Source organism: Carcharodon carcharias, chromosome 23, assembly GCF_017639515.1.
Source record: "Carcharodon carcharias isolate sCarCar2 chromosome 23, sCarCar2.pri, whole genome shotgun sequence".
Taxonomy (NCBI): Eukaryota; Metazoa; Chordata; class Chondrichthyes; order Lamniformes; family Lamnidae; genus Carcharodon; species Carcharodon carcharias.
In genome coordinates this window covers 40,252,722-40,275,083 of record NC_054489.1, presented here as the reverse complement: position 1 = coordinate 40,275,083, position 22,362 = coordinate 40,252,722, and the positions used below count along the sequence as shown (strand labels likewise).

Genomic DNA, 22,362 nt, shown 5'->3' with positions numbered 1-22,362 from the left:
TTCTAGTCAACTATAAGACGACCAAATATTTAAATCTAGAATTGCACAATTAAACTGAAAATTATGTGTAAAACTATTACCTTGAGCAACTAAATATATAGAATGCACAGCACAGAAACAGGGTACTCAGCCCAACTAGTCCGCACAAGCCTCCTCCAACCCTACTTCATCTGATCCTATCAACATATCCATCTACTCTTTATCCTGTTTATCTAGCTTCCACTTAAATATACCTAAACTACAGCCACCTCAACTACTCTTTGTTGCAGCAAAATCCACATTATAACTATTCCCTGAGTAAATCCCTGTTGGATTTATTAGTGACAATCTTATATTTATGGCCCTTTTCACCACTTCTGTTGAGAATTATAGAAGTAAATATGCAGAAGACCATTCAGCCCATTGCACCTATTTCAGTGCTAACTCTGCACCTAAAGCCATGTACTGGACTGAAACTATGACAGTAATCTAAGTACAATCATATCTGCCACAACTTTGCTAAGATATGACTGGTCCCCTTACAGGATAAATTTTAATTAAATTTAATCTGATTCTATCTGTCTGCAGTCTCCTGTAGGTATCTCTTTGACCAGCCAGAAAAGGTAGGCTCCAAGCAATACATACTGTGGCCCCTGCCAGGTTCCATCCTTTTATTCAATAAGGCACTCTATGAAACAGCTGAGATCAGCATCACACCATCTGGGAGAAGCCTCAGTAAAAACGCCAGCTGAGATAGAATCTGAATCCAGGACTTCAGTCTATGGTATGCTGAACAAGTGGACTGATCTGCATTGTTCTGAGTTATTGCAACTGTGTTTTCCATTAGTACATATCTGTGCCTTGAAGAATGTAGAGTTAGAATCGTAGAGCCATACCGCACAGAAGGAAGCCATTTGGCCCATTTTGTGCCTGTGTCAGCTCTCTGAAAGTGCTACCAATTGTATTACTACAGTGATCAAAAGTGCAGGGCTGTAGAGTTATTGATACATCTATCCTAGTCACTTAGAAAAGGCACAATTAACATTAAATTCCAGGCAGATCATTTTTAGTGCTTATACTATTACTTTTCTTATTTCCTTTTTTTAAAAAAGTTTATTTTGTTTTTATTTGCAGCTTTCTATTTTTTAAAGTATAAAACAAATTCTGTTGCACAGATGTAAAATGTCCGGTAAACTCAGAGCTTGGCGGCATGTCAGAGTCTTGGCCCATTTACCCTCTAGGCTCTGATCCTGTGCTTTCCCCTTTCAAGGTTGATTGCAACGCCAAGTCCCACCTAGTGTCTCTGTTCATACTGCTCCAAGTCTACTCACAGAGCTGGGACTGGAAAATTAAAATTATTATTTTAAATCAGTAAAATAGAACACACAGCTTTTCTAAAAATGAGCAAGACTGCTCTGTGGCAAAATTTCAACCATGAATTTCAGTAGCCAATAAATTAATTTACAAATAAAAAGTTGAAGTGAAAGGGGAAGAAAATCAAGCCGAAAAAAATCCAGCCAGTAAATTAAGTAACACTAAATGAGGAAGAATAAAGACTATCTGAGCAAGAAAGAAACAATTTGCATTTATATAGGACCTTAACACTTTTTTTTAAATCCCAAAGGGGTAAGTGAAGTAAAGGAAACAGATGTTGAGCCAGGAAGAGAGAGATTGGGAGAGTTGACAGAAAGTTTGGTCAAAGTATGGGATTTGAGAAACTTTTTAAAGGTGCATTAAGAAGTTGAGAAGCCAAAAAGCAGAGGGGTTTACTGAAGGAATACCAGAAAGTAGGGACAAGACACTGCTACCAATGGGGTGATGAAGGGAAGAGAGAAATGCACAGAATAACAGGATCAGGAGAATGGAGCTTATAGGAAAAAATAAGCTACTGAAGTAGACTGCAGATAGGGTAGGGCGAGTTATCAGACGAATCACAGACATGAAATAGAGTTTTAAATGTAAGAGATAGCGTACACCAATTGAGTTGATTGTTGTGGAAGACTTAGTGCATGACACCACACAGTTGCCAAGTTCTGAACAAGTTTATGTTGACAGGAAGAAAAGGTAAAGAAGCTAATAAGGAAGACATTCACGTAAGCAGGTCTGAAGGTGACTGTTTCATGTGTAAGGACAGCAGTTTTCATCAGTCTCTGCCTCTGTGAGAGGCTTTATTGAACATAGTTAGAAATGACAGTCAACAGTCAGCTTGCCTAATGGTAGAGTCACGTGATGATGACAAGCTAGGTAGTATGCTTAGTAAGATTCCATTTTCAAATCCTAAACAATGACAAAGGCAGGTATAAGGTTAAGTTGTGGATGTGCAAATAAGCAGTTACTGTAGTGGTTTGGATATGGGGGTCTAAAGCTTAGCTTAAGGCTGAATGGGATGCTAAGTTTGTGAAAGGACTGGCTCAGTCTGAGTGAGTGGCTGAGTAGAGGGATGAAGTCAGAACCAGGAGAGCAGTCTGTGGCTGTGATTAAAAATGATGGCTTCGATTTCTCCAAAGTTGAGCTGAAGAAAGTTGTAATTCATCTATTATAGAAATCAAAGTTTGAAAGTACAGAGGCAGTTAAAGTCAATTGAGGCAATGGAGAGGTGAAGCAGGATATATTCAGCATACAATAGCAAAATACTGTGGATGCTGGAAATGCGAAATAAAAGCAAAAAATGCTGGAAATACTCAGCAGGTCAGGCCACATCTGTGGAGAGAAACAAAGTTAATGTTTCAGGTTGATAACCTTTCACCAGGTTTCTCGGAAAGGTCATTTTTTTGTTTTTATTTTCAGCATACACATGGAAGCTTACCATGTGCCTGTGAATGAGGATGGTTCCAAAGACAGAATTTTGCAACGCTTTGGAGATGTTGTGCAAGAGATGGTAGTGGGACTACTGCTAGAGATGTACTGGTTGCAATTAGAGGGGTAAGAATGTATTTGTGGAAAGGAAGGCATATAAGAGCAAGACCAGAAAGGGAGGAATTGAGGAAGGAGTTACAGGGAAGATGAACATGGAGCTAGTTGGTAAAGCCATTTTTGAGGGCCTTAGATAGGAAAGTAAGTTTGGGGATGGGGCTGAAGATTTTTGAAGAATGATGACAACAGTTTTGAAAGGGATTAAAAGAGTACCTGATGAGAGTCAATGTCAGATAGCATATGAATCAGAAAGAGGAAGTGAGTAATGGAGCATGTGAATCAGAAAGGGGAGGTGAATAGGTGTGGAAATGATTGAAGAATCATTAGTAGCAATGAGGAGAGGAGAAGGAGTTGGATTTTGGAGAGTGAGTTTGTGAGACAGCTAAGGAAAAGTTTTCTTCATGGGTGGATGAAGAGAATAGTATGATTGGGGATTTGAGTGGAAAAGGAGACAAGAGGTAGCCTTGTTGGAATCAAGATTACAAGTGCAGAGATACTATGGAAGATGACGAGGTCCAGAAGATGGACAAGAATATAAGTATGGGAATTTATGAAAATAGAGAGGGGCCACAAGGATTTTTTTTATTCATTTGTGGGATTTGTGTTGCTTACAAGGCCAGCACTTATTAACCGTCCCTAATAGCCCTTGACAAGGTGGTGTGTGTGCCGCTTCCTTGAACCGCTGCAGTTGACATGGTGTACTGAGAGAACAGACATGTTAAATGAGTGGTTTTCACACTATGGTCTCCACATGATCACAACCCAAGTAGATTTCCAAAACCATTGTCCTTCTGCCCATCAGTTACACATATTTTACTTTATTGTAAATATCTCTATTTATTGACTTAGCACACAGGTTTTTCCTGTTAAAATTTGTTTTCCTTTTATAAATTTGTCCTTTTGCAATGATTGCATAGTTTTCCTTTGGGCATCTGGTATTATCTTACGGAAGTTAGAACAGGAGATTGACATGAGTATACCAATATTTGTTCATGACTCCTGACAGTATGTCAATACCAGAGCAGGATCCTCAATTGTGTGTCAACAATTGAGAGAACATCCTCTCCCCTCCCGACAACAGAGAAAAGTTTGAAAACCTCTGTGTTAACTATTCATACATGCACAGCTATTGGGTCACTATTGTGAAAAGAATTAATTTTAAAATGCTAGAAAAGGGTGTAAAATGTTTTTCTACTATGCAAAGATCATCTCAGGCTGGCATGCTAAACAGGCCTCCCAAAAGGAAAGGAAGGTTGAGTGGTAAAATTCATCAGAAAAATCCCTTAAAACCAAAAGAAATAACCTGCATTTATGTAGCTCTTTCACAACCTCAAGACGCCCCAAAGCAATTAACATCTAACTAAATAATTTGGAAGCGCAGTCACTGTTGTAATAATGCTATGAGATGATTTTACATTAAAAGGTGCAATATAAATGTAATTTGTTGCTACTCTTGTCATGTAGGAAACACAGTAGCCAATTTGCATCGAGCAATTACAAATAACAGTGACATGATAATCAAATAGTCTGTTTTAGTGATGTTGGCTGTGAAGTTATTGAACTTATTGCTGTGCTAGTGGCCTAAATAAAGTGTGTTCCTGTTGAAGGGGAGGCACTATTCTTACAGTCTACGTTACTTGATTTGAACCATGTAAAATAATAAATGTGTTGCATTTATATATTATAACATTATAATGCAAGAGGCCAAATATGAAAAAAAAGTGAGAATGAGAGGGGAGAAACATGTAGTAAGCCAAACGGATGGCTGGATACTGTCAAAGGGAAAACCTGAGATCTTTTTAAATCATTCATGGTATGTGGACTTTGCTGGCTGAGCCAGCATTTATTGCCCATTTCTATTTGCCCTTGAGAAGGTGGTGGTGAGCTGCCTCCTTGAATCACTGTAGTCCATGTGGTGTAGGTACACCCACAGTGCTGTTAGGAAGGGAATTCCAGGATTTTGATCCAGCGACAGTGAAGGAACAGCGATATATTTCCAAGTCAGGGTGCTCAGTGACTAGGAGGAGAACATCAAGGTGGTGGTGTTCCCATCCATCTGCTGTCCTTTGAGATGGTAGTGGTCATGGGTTTGGAAGGTGCTGTCTAAGGAGCCTTGGGGAATTCCTGCAGTACATCTTGTATATGGTACACACTGCTGCCACTGTGCATCGGTGGTGGAGGAAGTGAATGTTTGTGATGTGGTGCCAATCAAGCAGGTTGCTTTGTCTTGGATGGTTATGAGCTTATTGATTGTTGTTGGAGCTGCAGTAATCCAGGCATGTAGAGTATTCTAACACCCTGCTGACTTGTGCCTTGTAGATGGTTGACAGACTTTGAGGAGTCAGGAGGTGAGTTACTCGCATGTTTCATAGCCTCTGACCTGCTATTGTAGTCACAGTATTTATATGGCTAGTTCAGTTCAGTTTCTGCTCAATGGTAATTGCTAGGATGTTGATAGTGGGCTATTCAGTGATGGTAATGCAATTGAACATCAAGGGATGATGGTTAGATTCTCTCTTGTTGGAGATGGTCATTGCCTGGCACTTGTGTGGCACAAATGTTACTTGCCACTTGTCAGCCCAAGCCTGGATATTGTTCAGGTTTTGCTGCATTTGGACATGGACTGCTTCAGTATTTAAGGAGTCACGAATGGTGCTGAACATTGTGCAATCATCAGCGAACATCCCCACTTCTGACCTTATGATGAAAGGAAGGTCATTGATGAAGCAGCTAAAGATGGTTGGGCCAAGGACACTACACTGAAAAACTCTGCAATGATGTACTGGAGCTGAGATGACTGACCTCCAACCACCACAACCATCTTTCTTTGTGTTAGGTAGGACTCCAACCAGTGGAGAGTTTTCCCAATGATTCCCATTGGCTTCAGTTTTGCCCCTTGGTGCCACACTCAGTCAAATGTGGCCTTGATGTCAAAGGCAGTCACTTTCACCTCACCTTGGGAGTTCAGCTCTTTTGTCCATGTTTGGACCAAGGCTGTAACGTCAGGAGCTGAGTGGCCCTAGCAGAACCCAAACTGGGCATCAGTGAGCAGCTTATTGCTAAGCAAGTGCTGCTTGAAAGCACTGTTGATGGCCCCTTCCATTACTTTGCTGATGATCGAGATTAGACTGATGGGGCAGTAATTGGCCAGGTTGGATTTGTCCTGCTTTTTGGGTAGTGGACATACCTGGGCAATTTTCTACATAGCTGGGTAGATGCCAATGTTGTAGTTGACCTGAAACAGCTTGGTTATGGGCGTGACAAGTTCTGGTGCACAAGTTTTTAGTACTATTGCCAGAATATTGTCAGGGCCCACAGCCTTTGCACTATCCAGTGTCTTCAGCTGTTTCTTGATATCACGTGGAGTGATTGAATTGTTGGAAGACTGGCACCTAAGATGCTGAAGGCCTTCAGAAGAGGCTGAGATGGATCATCCGCTCGCCACTTCTGGCTGAAGACTGGAGCAAGTGCTTCAGCCTTATCTTTTGCACTGATGTGCTGGGCTCCTCCATCATTGAGGATGGAGATATCTGTGGAACCTCCTCCTCCAGTGAGTTGCTTAATCGTCCACCACCATTTAAGACTGGATGTAGAGGACTACAGAGCTTAGATCTGATCTGTTGGTGTGGGATTGCTTAGCTCTGTCTATCACTTGCTGCTTATGCTGTTTGGCACTCAAGTAGTCCAGGTAGACACCTCAATTTTAGGTATGCCTGGTGCTGCTCCTGGCATGCCCTCCTGCACTCTTCATTGAGCCAGGCTTGATCCCCTGCCTTGATGGTAGTGGTAGAGTGGGGGATATGCCAGGTCATGAGGTTACAGATTCTTAAAATTCTGCTGCTGCTGATGGCCCACAGTGCCTCATGGATGCCCAGTCTTGAATTGCTAGATCTGTTTTAAATCTATCCCATTTAGCAAGGTGGTAGTGCTACACACACAATGGAGGGTATCCTCAATGTGAAAGTGGGACCTTGTCTCTACAACAACTGTGCGGTGGTCACTCTTACCGACACCGTCATGCATCTGCGACAGGCAGGTTGGTGAGGATGAGGTCAAGTATGTTTATCCCTCTCGTTGATTCCCTCACCACCTGCTGCAAATCCATCCTAACAGCTATGTCCTTTAAGACTTGGCCAGCTCGGTCAGTAGTGGATATTGGAAGTCCTCCACCCAGAGTACATTTTGTGCCCTTGCCACCCTCAGTGCTTCCTCCAAGTGCTGTTCAACATGATTCATGAGCACTGATTCATCAGCTGAGGGAGGGTGGTACATGGTAATCAGCAGGAGGTTTCCTTGCCCATGTTTGACCCAATGCCATGAGACTTCATGAGGTCTGGAGACGATGTTGAGGACCCCCAGGGCAGCTCCCTCCTGACTGTATACCACTGTGCCCCCACCTCTGCTGGGTCTGTCCTGCCGGTGGGACAGGACATACCCAGGGGTGGTGATGGTGGTGTCTGGGACATTTTCTGTCAGATATGATTCCTTGAGGATGACTATGTTAGGCTGTTGCTTGACTAGCTTGTGAGACAGCTCTCCCAATTTTGGCACTAGCCCCCAGATGTTAGTAAGGACCTTTGCAGGTCGACAGGGCTGAGTTTGCTGTTGTTGTTTCCAGTGCCTAGGTTGATGCCAGGTAGTCAGTCCAGTTTCATTCCTTTTTTTTGAGACTTTGTAGCAGTTTGATACAACCGAGTGGCTTTTAAGAGTCAACCACATCGCTGTGGGTCTGAGGTCACATGTAGGCCAGACCAGGTTAGGGCAGCAGGTTTCCTTCCCTAAAGGACATTAGTGAGCCAGATGGGTTTTTTACAACAATCAACAATGGTTTCTTGGTCATCATTAGACTTTTAATTCCAGATTTTTATTGAATTCAAATTCCGCCATCTGCCGTGGCAGGGTTCAAACATGGATCTCCAGAGCATTACCCTGGGTCTCTGGATTACTAGTCCAGCGGCAATATCACTACATCATTGTCTCCCTGCGCTTGACACACATTCAATCTGTGCTTTGACGACTCTGAGCAATGAACAGGATATACTAGAGCGCATACAAGTAAATCACTCTCTCATTTAATTGATTTAAAGTTCTCATCCTTGCATTGAAATCCCTGCATGGCCTCACCCCTCACTATCTAATAAAGCTGCAGTCCCACAACCATCCAGAATTCTGTCTTCTTCAAATTCTAGCCTCTTGGGCATTCTGAATTTCTTCACCCCAACTTTGGCAGCCGCGTCTTCAGATTCCTGTGCCCTAAGCTCTGGACTTCCTTCCCTAAACCTCTCCTGCTGCTCTCTCCTACTTCAAATCTACCTCTTTGACCAAGCTCATGGTTACCTGTCGTAATACATCTTTGTGGCTGAATGTCAAATTTTGTCTGATAATACTCCTGTGTAGTGCGTTGGGATACTTTACTATGTTAAAAGCACTATATGAGTGCAAGCTGTTGTTACTGAGAGAATGTTAGATATTTTGAGAAACGTTGAGATAAGCAGCAGCATGTTGTATCTTCTCTGATTACACAAAACATGTTTGGGGAATAGCAGGCAGTGATGGAAAAGTGAACTGGGCTGCCACAGAACAAATCCCTGGAGAAAGAAGAGAAAGGAGGGGAGGAAAAGATGCAACTAATGTTGGAGCGAAGTCATGGCAGAAATGCTGCAAATGATCTGCCTGATAAGGAGGCTACCAGATGGAGGAGTCAAAGGAGACTCCATTATCAGTGTGAAGCCAAGGGTTTGAGCTGACTTTCAGGAAAAGGGAATATGTCAATCAAAGGTTAGCTTGATAATGAACAAAAGGCGGCTTCCACAGATGAGGTAGGGGAATACATCAGGAGCCCTAGTGCAGACTTATAGACAGAGAATGCATCCTAATGTTGGTGTCTTTTTATACGTTACAAGGTGTCAACGGGATTATGCCTTTTGAAACTAAAGAAAATTGCCTTGTCAGACATAGTGATATCTTCTCAAGGTGGTCTTGCAACAATGCCAATAAATAGATTTACAGTCAGTTAAATAATGCTGAGGCTGTGTTGGTGGCAATGTCTAAACCACTTTGAATTGCTAATATCTGCAGTAAAACTAGCCCATTAAAGTACCTCCCATACAGTCTGTTTTTATTCTATTTAAATTGCTATTTTCACCAGACTTGGTTTTAGAGTGCCAAACAAACTAAATGGATAGGAGTCAGAATTTTTCTTTTAGTAAGTTTCAATAATACAAATACATAGCAAGTGACTAACCTGTTTACAATGGGTGAATTACAGCTAGCATGTTTCATGAATATAAAAAATGCAAACTTGTCACAAAAGTGGAGACGAGAGAAATTTGGTTACTTTTCATTACAGAAATTTAGGTTAAGAGGAGATCTAATGCAAAATTATGAAAAGCTTTGAAGAAGCAAATTGGGAAAAAAATGGTCAGTGAGTTGGTAACTTCTTTAAAAAGTTAAAAACAAAAAACTGTGGATGCTGGAAATCCAAAACAAAAACAGAATTACCTGGAAAAACTCAGCAGGTCTGGCAGCATCGGCGGAGAAGAAAAGAGTTGAGGACTCGAAATGTCAACTCTTTTCTTCTCCGCCGATGCTGCCAGACCTGCTGAGTTTTTCCAGGTAATTCTGTTTTTGTTTTGTTCGTTAAAAAATTGTTCTTTGGATGTGCGGAATGTTGCCCATTGCTAGTTTCTTTGAAAAGGTGGTGAAATAGCTTCTCCTTAGTCATTGCAGTCCTTCTGGCGATGGTGTTTGATATAATCACAAAAAGGAACAACTGTAGTGTCTGACAGAAAAAGGTTTTAAGCAGAAGAGTGTTAGAAAGAGGCCCATATTTGATGTGGCATAGGCAGCACATGTCTCAACCAGGTTAGGCAGCACATGTCTCAACCAGGTGTCCTGAGATTGGGCTTCATTGACATTTTAAGCTCATTTTAAGATACCTATGCCTGTCTTGCCTCTATATTCAACTTGCACATTGGTCCAAAGGAAGTCCTGGAAAGGGCAGGTGGGTTGAAGTTGCCAACTGGTGTGGTGTGGTGGGGGGCAGAATCCATAAAAGTGAAATGGATGAATAAATTGAAAAATAAATACTTAAAAGGGGTTGCAGAAACAGGGGAGCGGAGTGGGCTGAGGTGGACAGTTCTTAACAGAGCTGAGAAAAAGATGCCTTCTTCTGTGCTTTAAAATTCTTTATGTTTAGAACTAAAAGATAAACTGACCAAAGACAATGTTGCAGCCCACTATTCAAAAGCTGCAAAGGCAATTCACCCTGGCCCATTTCACTTGGACTGGACTCATTCAATAAATATAGACTGCGAAAAAAAACAGCTACACTGTTTGCTGCTGTGGAATTTCAGGCAGAACATGGCAACCTATTGATTTCCTTTTAAAAAAAACACTGCATCAAAAGGAAGCCTCTGGAGTGCCTCAGCTAAGAGGAGAGGTTAATACAGTTTCTTTGTTCAGCTGACATCGAGATGAGATTCTAACCAGTGTGACTGAACCATTTCATTCTCTTGCGACTAATTTTCATTACTATCAGCCTGACAGTGGTTATCTTATTCCTTACTGTCTGGGTTAAGACGACCCATCTGCCTTACCTTGCAGAAAAGGTCAAGCAGATCAGACTTTATCAACCCACTAAGAAATGGGTTACTTGATAAGAATGAATAGCTAGATACACACTTCCAGGTCCATAATGTAATTTGAATACTGATTGGCGTCTACAGATTTTAAAAGAGGTGTTGGCTTTCTATCTTGTAATTGGGCGAGACCCCTGTTCAAAAAGAAACGTTTGGTTTATCTGCAGAACTGGTCTCTGCGAGTTGTTTGAAAAAAAGTAAAATTGTTTTATGATGATGGGAAATTGAGATCAAAACTATATTTTAGTAAATCAGGAAGTCTTTATGAACAGCAGCCATAGGGACCATATAAGCCACTACACTTCCATGCTGCTGGTAAAGTGGATTTTATAATGGAGTTAACTCTTTGAATGCTGGATATAATTCAAAGCAATTGGGCCTAAAATTGAAATTTATATATTGACCCGCAATTTCCTCCTTGTGCGTGACCCAGGAGTTAGAAGACATTGTGACCAATTTGCTAATGCTAAGTTATGCCCAAGTAAATTCCCAATCTCATAAGAATACACGCAATCTTTGGAACCCTTCCGAGTTCCTAAGATGATACTTATTGGACTCGAAACGTTAACTCTGTTTCTCTCTCCATAGATGCTGCCAGACCTGCTGAGTTTTTCCAGCATTTTTTTTTAACTTTATTTCTTTAATGTGTGTTTTTAAAGTCATGAAGGAATATTCTGCAATGGCACTGACCTGAACACACAACATCTCAAAAAGGGAATCAATAAAACTGTTTTCCTTCAGCTTAGATATGGTGCCACAAAGAATAAAATGTGCACTTTAATTGCAGAATTTTTGATTTTTAAAGGTTAAACAGTGCACCATTAGAACAGTCAGATAGTTATTACCTTACAGTATTGCATTGAGCAAAGTTTGGGCCTAATGTACATGTTAATTTGATTGGAATACAAAGGTTCTCCTCTCCCAGGTCTTTGGTTTTTCCTGTTCCTGGCCATATGCCACAGAATCATCGAATCTTACAGTTAAAGAAGGGCAACTGACCCACCATACCCGGGCAACTGTTGGGTTTTTGAACGAGGTATCCAATTAGCCCAACTCCCCTGTGTTTTTTTCAGAGGCCTGCAATTTTCTCCCTTTCAATATTTATCTAATTCCTTTGATATTTACTATTAAATCTGCCTACACTGTTCTTTAAGACAGTGCATTCCAGCTCACAATACCTCGCTATGTATAAAATAATTCTCATCTATTTACCGGAGAGATGGCGGCATAGTGGTAGTGTGGTAATCCAGAGGCCCAGGCTAATACACTGGGACAGGGGTTCAAATCCCACCACGATAGCTGGTGGAATTTAAATTCAATTAATAAATCTGGAATTAAAGCTAATCTCAGAAAAGGTGACCATGCCAACCATCATTGATTGTTGTAAAAATCCATTTGGTTTACTAATTCCCTTTAGGGAAGGAAATCTGCCACCCTTACCTACATGCGACTCCAGATGTGGTTGACTCTTAACAGCTCTCTGAAATGGCCTAAGTCACTCAGTTCAAGGGCAATTAGGGGTGGGCAACAAATGCTGGCCTTGCCAGCAACGCTCACATTCCATGAAAAAATTTAAAAAAACCTCACCTCTGACTCTTTTGAGGATTAGCATAAATCTGCATCCTCTCGTTACAATTCCTTTTGCCTCTGGATACTCTACCACAGAGACATCGGAAAAGAGTAACACTGACTTACTATCAAGCCTAGCCAACAGAAGATGGATGAGGAGGGGATCTGCTTGTCCTTCCTTCAGGAAATTGTGCTTCATCCTTCCCCATGTCACCCTTCAACTGTTGAATTAAAACATTTTTACTTCAAAGTTTAGTTTCTCAAGCAGTGATCCAAAAGGATAATTTCATAAAATATACACAAAGGCAAGGTGAACAAGCACTTTGATGGATATACGTTGAGATTTAATGATACTGTAGAATTACTAGGCAGCGCCCCATGTCATTTTTCAGCTATATTACCTCCAAACTACTATTATTGCTTTAGATAAATACAATTTTATTTCTGAGGAGGTAATGCAGCTGTGGAAGTTGACAGAAGTAATTAAATGGGCATCAACTGACTAACCTATTGCCAGAGCTCTTGTGTTCTGCATGGGTATGATGACTACTTATAAAAATCTTGCTGGCAATCAGAATCCAATCAGATTAGTGCAGCCATTTGCTTACATTCCTGACTTTCCCCTTTTCACAACAATTTAACTTGGCAAAATAATCAAGGTGCTCGTGGTGCAATATATTTAGAAATAAATTAAATGAGATCATTGACATGGATCTTCTGGTAGGACCATCAAAAACATTTTCTGCTGTTACACTTTAAATTTTTACTAGATTAAGTCACGTTTTGCACCAAGTTCATAATGGTTTGATTTCATAATCATCTGTATGACATATGCCCTTCGCCTCTTTAGGGATAAACCACAGTAACTGAAGCTTCCTCATACATCAGAGAAAACAATCACCAACGTTACATTTGGAAAAAAAAGGCCCTGATTTTGTTGCAGAAACTACCAGCGCTTGGAATCATTGCTCGTAAGAAACTGACATCAACTTCTGGAATCCACACAAGTGCAGCCAAATGCAGGGATCCAGAAGCTGCTCTCAGTGATTCTCTGCTTTGCATTAGGGTGTGTTGAAGTCCTCCCAGAAATAACTGATCTAATCAGTTGCCCTTTTTACATTATTAGTATCACTGTAAAACCGCTCAAAATGTTTCACCTTGTTAATTGACATGTAACTGATGTTCTTTAACAAAGTACTAAATGTTTAATTACCGAACAGCCTTGCTATTTCTGAAAAACCAATTTTATATTTATGAACGTCAAATTTCTCCATTCTGATTTTAAAAATTCACATTCTTAAACTTTTTTTCAAGAAGTATGTTTATGCTATTTCAACTTTTGCCTTAATTCCATTTGTATGTCCCAATCATCTATTTTGCTATCCTTAAATTTTTTAAATAAAAGTGAAAAAAAAGTCAATGTATTTATTTCCTAGGAAGATTACAATGTGATTAGCTGCTTAGCCTGCTTGATGACATCACCATTGCAGGACACAAGAGAGCTCCTCAACATGGCAGAGAATCAAACTGATGTCAGGAGAGGGGAAGATCTCTAGATCTTTCTGGCCGGCTTTCTTCGTGGTCATTGGCGAGCACCATTGCTTCACCACTGACTGCAAAACCTAGACTAATGTTTGCCGTCTGCCCAGTTGGCTGGAGTTGGATGCACTTAACATGAGCAGAAATTCTGGTACGCAGTATAAATAATGTACAGTTTGGAAGTTTAAAAGTACTTAGGTTATTCTTTACCTTTCTGTTCTAATGGCATGATAGACAACTAAGAATGATAGCAAGTAGGCAACTATGGAAGCTGACAGAAACATGTTCAATAGGCATCATCTGACTAGCCTATTGCCAGAGCTCTTTTGTTCACCATGGGTATGATGGCTATTTAATTATAGAAATCTTGCTGGCAATCAGAATCCAATCAGATTAGTACATATATTTGCTTGCATTCCTATATTTCCCCTTTCACAACAATTTAACTCAGCAAAATAACAAAGCTGCTAGTGCTGCAACCTATTTAAAAATAAATTAAAATATAATGAGTTCATTAACATAGTCCGATCTCCTGGTAGGACCATAAAAAAAACATTTTCCACTGTTACAGCTCCAATAATAAAGGCCATGAAAAGGCACATCAAACCCACACTTGCAGTCAACCATCCGACCTTGCATATAATTCACCCAGACCCCAACCTTACTGTCTCCTGTGAAAGGCACAAGGGAGGAAAAAGTACCCGTGAGCAATTCAGGGTAAACTACTCTGCCACACCCAAATACCTCAAGGAAACTATGTTGTCCAGGACTCCTGTGTAGTCTCAACTAACTAGTAATTTACCTCAGAAATGGAAATATTCTCTTCTCTAAGGAACTTGTCAAGTTCTCTTTTAAAGGAATGCAGTGATAGGATATTAACCACATCTCAGTGGCTGGTCCAGAGAGTCAAGAGCACTTTCTGAGAAGAAATACTTCCTGGATTCTAACCTGACTCTTGGTATGTCAGTTTTATAGACACAAACTTTAGCATGGCCAGTTTTATTCAATGCCAATAACCTATCAAGCTGGATTGTATCCAATTTGTTCATTGCTTGAAAGACTACAATCCTATCCCATGTATGATTGCAAGGTTAATAAGCCCAACCTTTGGAGTCAATCACCAAAACAATTGTCTCTTTTAAAAAAAAAACTACTTTATTGTTCACAAAACATTAAAAATGCTCACAGACCGTACCAATTGTGAACTTAGAGAGCATAAATGATAAGCAAATACTCAGGGAGAAATAAACCACTGACTCACACTGAACGTTGTCAAATTAGTAAGTTTCAGTGATATTCCTGAAGGACCTAAAACCATATACGTGGCAAAAGCACAGGTGAGTTACTGTCACTGTAATGATGATACACACCACAGGAAAAACATGGTCCTACGAATGGATACTGGTTGGAAATTGTCACTCCAGTTGTAATTGCCATTTTCCCTCAAAGAGGCTAATGTCAATTGCCAATTATTTATGGAGCAGAATACAAATCTTCAAAAGCCCTCCGCGGCTCTCTCTAATATCTTTCTGTTTTGTGGTAATTTGACACTGGTAAATGCTCTCAGCATCGGCCTAATTCTAGGTGACTCATAAGAACCAATCATGCAGTGGAATGTGCTTCCTTTTAATCCTCAAATGACATTTTAAGTTTTAGACAAACAGAACTGTGATAATCTGGTGAATTTTCACTGACTCAGCAAGGTGAAATCATCACCAATATAAAGGCCTGAAACTCAAAACAGTATCATTACTGGAATTATCTCAATTATATGCTGTACTGCATAGGTACAGTGCTTCAAACAGAAACTTCATGTACAACAACAGAAACTGTTTATGTGCAGATTTTGCATTTTTAGAAATTCAGTTAAAGAAACAAAATTAAACAGATTTAGCTAGAAGGGGAAAACTGAGTCCTTAAAACTACATTTGTTCAGGTATAAGGCACTGCTTTCAAAGATTTGAGATGCCAAGGGCAAAAAATTACAGCTCCTTGGTACAGAATTTCGATACTTTGCAACTTGGATTTTCATCCATGATCCCTCATATGCCAAATCCTCCATCTGGCCTTAGCATCAAATTGAGGAATTGAGCAGAGGCTTTTCCACAATGAAGAAACACAGGACTTAGGAGCAGGAGTAGGCCATACAGCCCTTCAAGCCTGCTCCACCATTCAATAAGATCATGGCTGATCTGGTTGTGGTCTCAGTTTCACTTTCCTGTATGCCCCACCATGCTCCCTCCCCAATAACCCTTGACTCTCTTGGCTAACAAAAATCTACCTAATACAGCTTTGAATAAATTTAAAGACTCATCCTCCACTCCCTTCTGGAGAAGAGAATTCCACACTCCTAATGACCCTCAGGGAAAGTATTTTGCCTCATCTGTCTTAATTTAAAAATAAGAAGTCTCCTTTTTATGTTACTGAGTTCTAATTTACTCCATAAGAGGAAGCATCTTCCCAGTATCTAACCACATCCAGTTTCGTCAAAATCTTGTATCTTTCAATAAGATCACCTCTTATTCTTCTAAACTCCAATGGGTATGGGCCTAACCTGTTTATCCTTTTTTCATAAGATAAGCCCTTCATCAAGGAATAGAGAATACAAAAGTAAGCAAAGTCACTTTGGGTCACACCCTTCCAGTGTTTGGTTCATAGGAATGTCGGAACAGGAGAATGCATTCACCCCCTTGAACTTGTTCAACCAGTGCAGTTGATCACTTACACTTCTTTGCTTTATTTCCCTTGATACACTTACCAACAAAAATCTATCAATCTTGAACATTCAGTGTGCCCAACATCCATAGAAACAGTGTTCCAAGTTTCCATTAATCTGCATGTGAAAATGCATCCTGATTTCTCACCTAAATGATTGCATTCTAATTTGAAGATTAAGCCCTCTTGCTCTGGATTTCTACACCAGAGGAAATGGTTTCTCTTTAATTATCCTATAACCATTAAACACTTGAAGTACTTCATTTAGACCATTCCTCAATCTTTTAAACTCAAGCAAATACTAGTCAATATAACCCATTACTTAACTCTTTAAACTCTGGTGAATATGTGCTGTAGCCCTTCCAAGGGCAATACACATTCTCTGAGATTGAGTGTCCAAAACTGAACACAGTACTCAAAATGAGATCTGTCCAAGACCAGGAACAATGGAAGCATTACTTGCTGAATTCCAACCTCCTTGCAATGAAGGTCAACATTCCTGTGAGTGAGTTCTTTGATTAATTAACAGAGAGGATTGATGAAGCTAGTACGGTTGAAATGGTGTTTGATTAACTGCCACATTATGGACTTTTAAGAAAATTTGAAACCTATAGGTTCAAGTGGGCACTTCTTCCTACCTCACCCTGGACAATAACCCCACCTCTGAACATCAAGCCATTGTTTCTCTCAGGTCCAACCCTGACTTTGTCATCAAACCTGCTGACAAGGGTGGTGCTGTTGTCTGCGAGTTGGCGCTCAGCCTCTGTGAAGTAGAGGTCAGTACGCCAGACACTTCCTCCTATGTGAGACCATGACCCCACCACTGAACATCAAGCCATTGTTTCCAAGACTGTCATTGACCTCATCTCCTCCGGAGATCTTGCCTCCACAGCTTCCAACCTCACTGTCTCCCAACCTCGGACAGCCCGCTTCTACTTCCGACCCAAAATCCACAAACAGGGCTGTCCCAGCAGACCGATCGTGTCAGCCTGCTCCTGCCCCATGGAACTCATTTCTTGCTTTCTTGACTCCATTCTCTCTCCCCTTGTCCAGTCTCTTCCCACCTACATCCGCGTTTCTTCTGATGCTCTACATCATATCAACAATTTCCAGTTCCCTGGCCCCAACCGCCTCCTCTTCATCATGGACGTCCAATCCCTCTACACCTCCATCCCCCACCAGGATGGTCTGAGGGCTCTCCACTTCTTCCTTGAACAGAGGCCCGAACAATCCCCATCCACCACCACCACCCTCCTCCGTCTGGCTGAACTTGTTCTCTCACTGAACAATTTCTCCTTAAACTCGTCTCACTTCCTCTAAATAAAAGGTGTGGCCATGGGTACTCGCATGGGCCCCAGTTGTGCCTGTCTCTTTATGGGTTATGTGGAACATTCCTTGTTCCAGTCCTACTCAGGCTCCCTCCCACAACTCTTTCTCCGGTACATCAATGACTGCTTTGGTGCCGCTTCATGTTCTCGTCTAGACCTGGAAAAATTTATTAATTTTGCTTCCAATTTCCAACCCTCTAACACTTTCACATGGTCCATCATTGACACTTCCCTTCCCTGACCTCTGTCTCAATTTCTGGTGATAGATCTGGCGATCAACCAATATTCATTACAAGCCCATCGACTCCCACAGCTACCTCGACTGCAGATCCTCACACCATGCTCCCTGTAAGGACTCCATTCCATTTTCTCAGTTCCTTTGCCTCCGTCACATCTGTTCTGATGATGCCACTTCCCAAAACAGTTCTTCTGACATGTCTTCCTTCTTCCTTAACCGAGGTTTTCCACCCACGGTGGTTGACAGGGCCCTCAACTGTGTCCGACTCATCTCCCGTGCCTCTGCCCTCACACCCTCCTCTCCCTCCCAGCACCTTGTTAGGGTCCCCCTTGCCCTCACTTATCACCCCACTAGCCTCCGCATTCAAAGGATCATCCACCGTCATTTCGGCCAACTCCAGCATGATGCCACCACCAAACACATCTTCCCTTCTTCCCCCACTGTTGGCATTCTGTAGGGACCGTTCCCTCCAGGACACCCTGGTCCAATCCTCCATCACCCCCTCCACCTCAACTCCCTCCCACGGCACCTTCCCATGCAACCGCAGAAGATGCAACACCTGCCCCTTTACTTCCCCTCTCCTCACCGTCCAAGGGCCCAAACACTCCTTTCAAGTGAAGCAGCACTTCACTTGCACTTCCCTCAATTTGGTCTACTGCATTCGCTGCTCCCAATGCAGTCTCCTCTACACTGGAGAGATCAAACTCAAACTGGGTGACCATTTTGCGGAACACCTTCAGTCTGTCCACAAGCCAGACCCAGACCTTCCTGTCACTTGCCATTTCAACACACCACCCTGCTCTCATGCCCACATGTCCGTCCTTGGCCTGCTGCAATGTTCCAGTGAAGCTCAACGCAAACTGGAGGAACAGTACCTCATCTTCCAATTAGGCACTTAACAGCCTTCTGGGTTTAACATTGAGTTCAACAACTTTAGATCATAAACTCTCTCCTCCATCCTCACCCCTTTTTTCTAATAATTATTATTTATTTATATATAAATTTTTCTTTTCCCACCTATTTCTATTATTATTTTTAAAATTTATTTCCATTTATTGTTTTATCCCCACCTTTTAGCCTATTTCGATCCCCTCCCCCCACCCCACCCCCACTAGGGCTATCTGTCACTTGCTCATCTTGCTTTCTACTCTTAATGTCACCATTAGCACATCCTTTAGCTAATATCACCACTGTCAACACCCCTTTGGCCTTTTGTTTATGCCATCTTTGGCAATCTTTCCTTTGCCCCCACCTATCACTGGCCCTCTATCCAGCTTCACCTGTCCAACCCCCCCTTAAATAGCTTATATTTCACCACATTCCTGTTTCTCTTTATTTCTGATGAAGACTCATACGGACTTGAAACGTTAACTTTGTCTTTCTCTTCACAGATGCTTTCGAAACTTTCCGAAAAAACTGAGTTTTTTCCAGCAGTTTTTGTTTTTGTCTCAGAAACATAGAAAATGGTGAGGGAGTTAGTAACAGATTTGAGGAGGAGATGGACTGGTGAGATGGGCAGGTAAAGTTTGATGCAGGGAAATATGAATTGATACACTTTGTTAAGAAGAATGAGCAGGGACAACATGAACTAAATGAAACAATTTTGAAGGATATGTAAGAATAGAGACACTTGGGGATGTGCATGCACAAATATTTGAAAGGACAAGTTGAGAATACTTAAAAAAATTATGTGAGATCCTTGGCTCTAGAAACTGGGGTATAGAGTATAAAAGCAAGAATTATTCTCAACTTTTATAAATCACTGTTTAGGCACCAGCTGGTATATTGTGTCTAGTTCTGGGCACCATACTCTAGAAAGTGTGTCAAGACCTTCAGAGAGGTAGCAGAGCAGATTGATTAGAATGGTACAGGGATGAGAAACTTTAGCTACGTATAGAGATTAGAGAGGTTGGGTTGCTTTCCTTAGAATAGAGGTTAAACTGAGACTTAACAGAGGTGCTCAAAGCTATTGATAAGGTAATTAAGGAAAATTGTTCCCAGTGGCAGAAGTGTTGGTAACCAGAGGACACAGATTTAACATAATTCGCAAAAGACAGGGCAAGATGAGCAGAATTCTTCTTATTAAATGCAGCAAGTTGTTATAATCTGGAATGCACTTCCTGAGAGGGTGGTGGGAGCAGATTCAATAGCAACTTTCAAAAGGAGATTTTATATATACTTGAAAAATTTGCTTCGTTATGGGAAAAGGGCAGGGGAATGAGAATAATTAGATTGCTCAGACAAAGAGAAGTGATGGACAAATGATCACCTTCTATGGGGCATCATTCCTTGAAAACTGAAAAAAAAGGCTGTAGATTTTAGGAAGGCACATCTTGATTCTAGCTTGAGTGCAAAAATTGATCTGTTTCATGCTGCATCTGCACTACTGAGCAGCCCTAAGCAGTTTTGCAATACCTCAGGGTTCCACGCTATTGATGTTGCCCATGTATTTTATATTATAGGGCCGTTTTCTAGGTGGCCAAAACACTAACAAACTGTATATACATTGTTAAGTTGCAATTTGAAATTTTGTTTTTACTCCTGAGCTTACTCAACGCCCAATGAGTGGAAACACTGCTTCTCCAATCTGAACAGGAGGACCGAGCCCCTCAGCCGGTCAATAGCCATAAGACTAGCTGCCTCCCTTTCGCCCAGTGGTGGTTTTTGTATGGCTATGAGCAGCCCTGCCACTGGCACAAGCACCTGTGGAAACCAACTTATTCTGTAAATCTCAGGCTCTCCATGAGGCAGCACCAATGCCTTTCAATTGGATGGCAGGGCTGCTGCTGTCAGGGCTGATGTTGGCAATATCGTGTGAAAGTAAAGACAGCATTAGGTTAGCAATGAAGCGAATCCATTATTGGATTAGCAGGTGCAGGCAGTTCAAGCAAAGGCATTAGTTAAAGGATTCCTTTTGCAATAGGCAAGCCTGTACTCTGACTCTTTGTGATGGCTGAATAAGCTTTTGTAGGAGTACACGACATATAGCTAGTATGATTGACTAGGTGTCCATAGCTTTCTCTTGCTGATATACAGTACAATTGGGTGTAGAGGTGGTTTTGCAGTCCTTGTTATATAATACAAACATATTAAAAGACGGTACCACTAACTACATATTACACCCAATTGGTATATGTAAGTTATCTGCTGTCTTCCAGTCAGCAGTGAACAGATGAAGGAAGTGTTTTGCTTGTCACAGGGGTGTTCTCATTAAGAGGCTTTTATTGTAATTACATAATTCTTCTAAATCATTATGCTTCCAGAGTTTGCACTGAGTCAACAGGATCAGCACATGGTTAACACAATAAATCTTGCAACTTCATCTTAAAAGAATCACCCAAATCAGGATTGGAGACTTTGGCCAGGATTTCCGTGGAGTCGGGACGAGTTAGAAGGTCTTTTAAAATGGTGGGCATGACCTGATTCTGGGATTCCTGCCCCCATTCCAGTTGCCAGCAATTTTGGCCAGTGCTGGATAAGGGTGCAGGCAGTCAGCACTCCCGCTTTTACCATCTCCATTGTGGAGGTGGGCATTTCAAACCAGCCCCACCCCCCAGCAATTTTGATAGTTTGGACTGTTCCTCTTAATTGGTGTAAATAAACACAGCAGCATTGAAAAATTACAAAGAATAACTTATTGCAACAGATGTAAATCAAACAAAACCCTCTGCAGCTGTGTCAACATTGCCTCCTAAGCTAAGTCAATGAGCCATGATCTCATTGATTGGCGGAGCAGGCTTGATAGGCTGAATGGCCTACTTCTGTTCCTATGTCTTATGGTCTAAGTGGATAAGTCTGCTAAGCTAAGTGGAGCCCAGCTGGCCTCACCATCTGGCCTGACTCCAATGCCACCTTGGACCTGCCCCCTGAGGTGACGAACCCAATTCTATCCTGCTCCTGCGATCTCAGAATGGCACCTCCCTAGTGGAGATGGGTTTGTGGGGGTCAGGAACTTTCCCAACTCATGCTCCTGGTCACCTTCACGAAAATCCAGCCCTTTACGTCAAAGGATACTCAGGACAAACAAAAGAAACCCGACTCGTGGCTCCTCATCTCTCAGGGCAGGCATTCAAATTTCGCCTTTTGTGCATTTTGGGAATTTTAGGACTGAATTCTCTCCTAATTTTCAGGTCTTTATTGATTTAGTTCACTTAGGTTCAATCTAGTGTGTCAGAAACCCAAATATTTGGTACCCTGAAGCCAAGGTTCTGAACCCTCAAGGTTCAGCAATTTATTTAGTCATCATTTTTAATTCCTATGTAATCAAATTTATGGCTCTTTTGTTGTAAACTTCACCAACTGTGGGTTACCATTGACCCATCATTTAACATTGTGGCTACAAGAGCAGGGAATTCTATGGTGAGTAACTCACCTCCTAACTCCCTAAATCTTATCCAGCATCTACAAGCCACAATTCAGGAATGTGATGGAGTACTCTCCA

General features: G+C 41.4%; 1 protein-coding gene across 2 annotated transcripts in view; it reads right to left on the bottom strand.

Moving 5' to 3' along the window:
• The window catches only part of myo1d (myosin 1D), a 593,379-nt gene that overhangs the window by 143,956 nt on the left and 427,061 nt on the right, over positions 1 to 22,362 (bottom strand). The window lies entirely within an intron of this gene.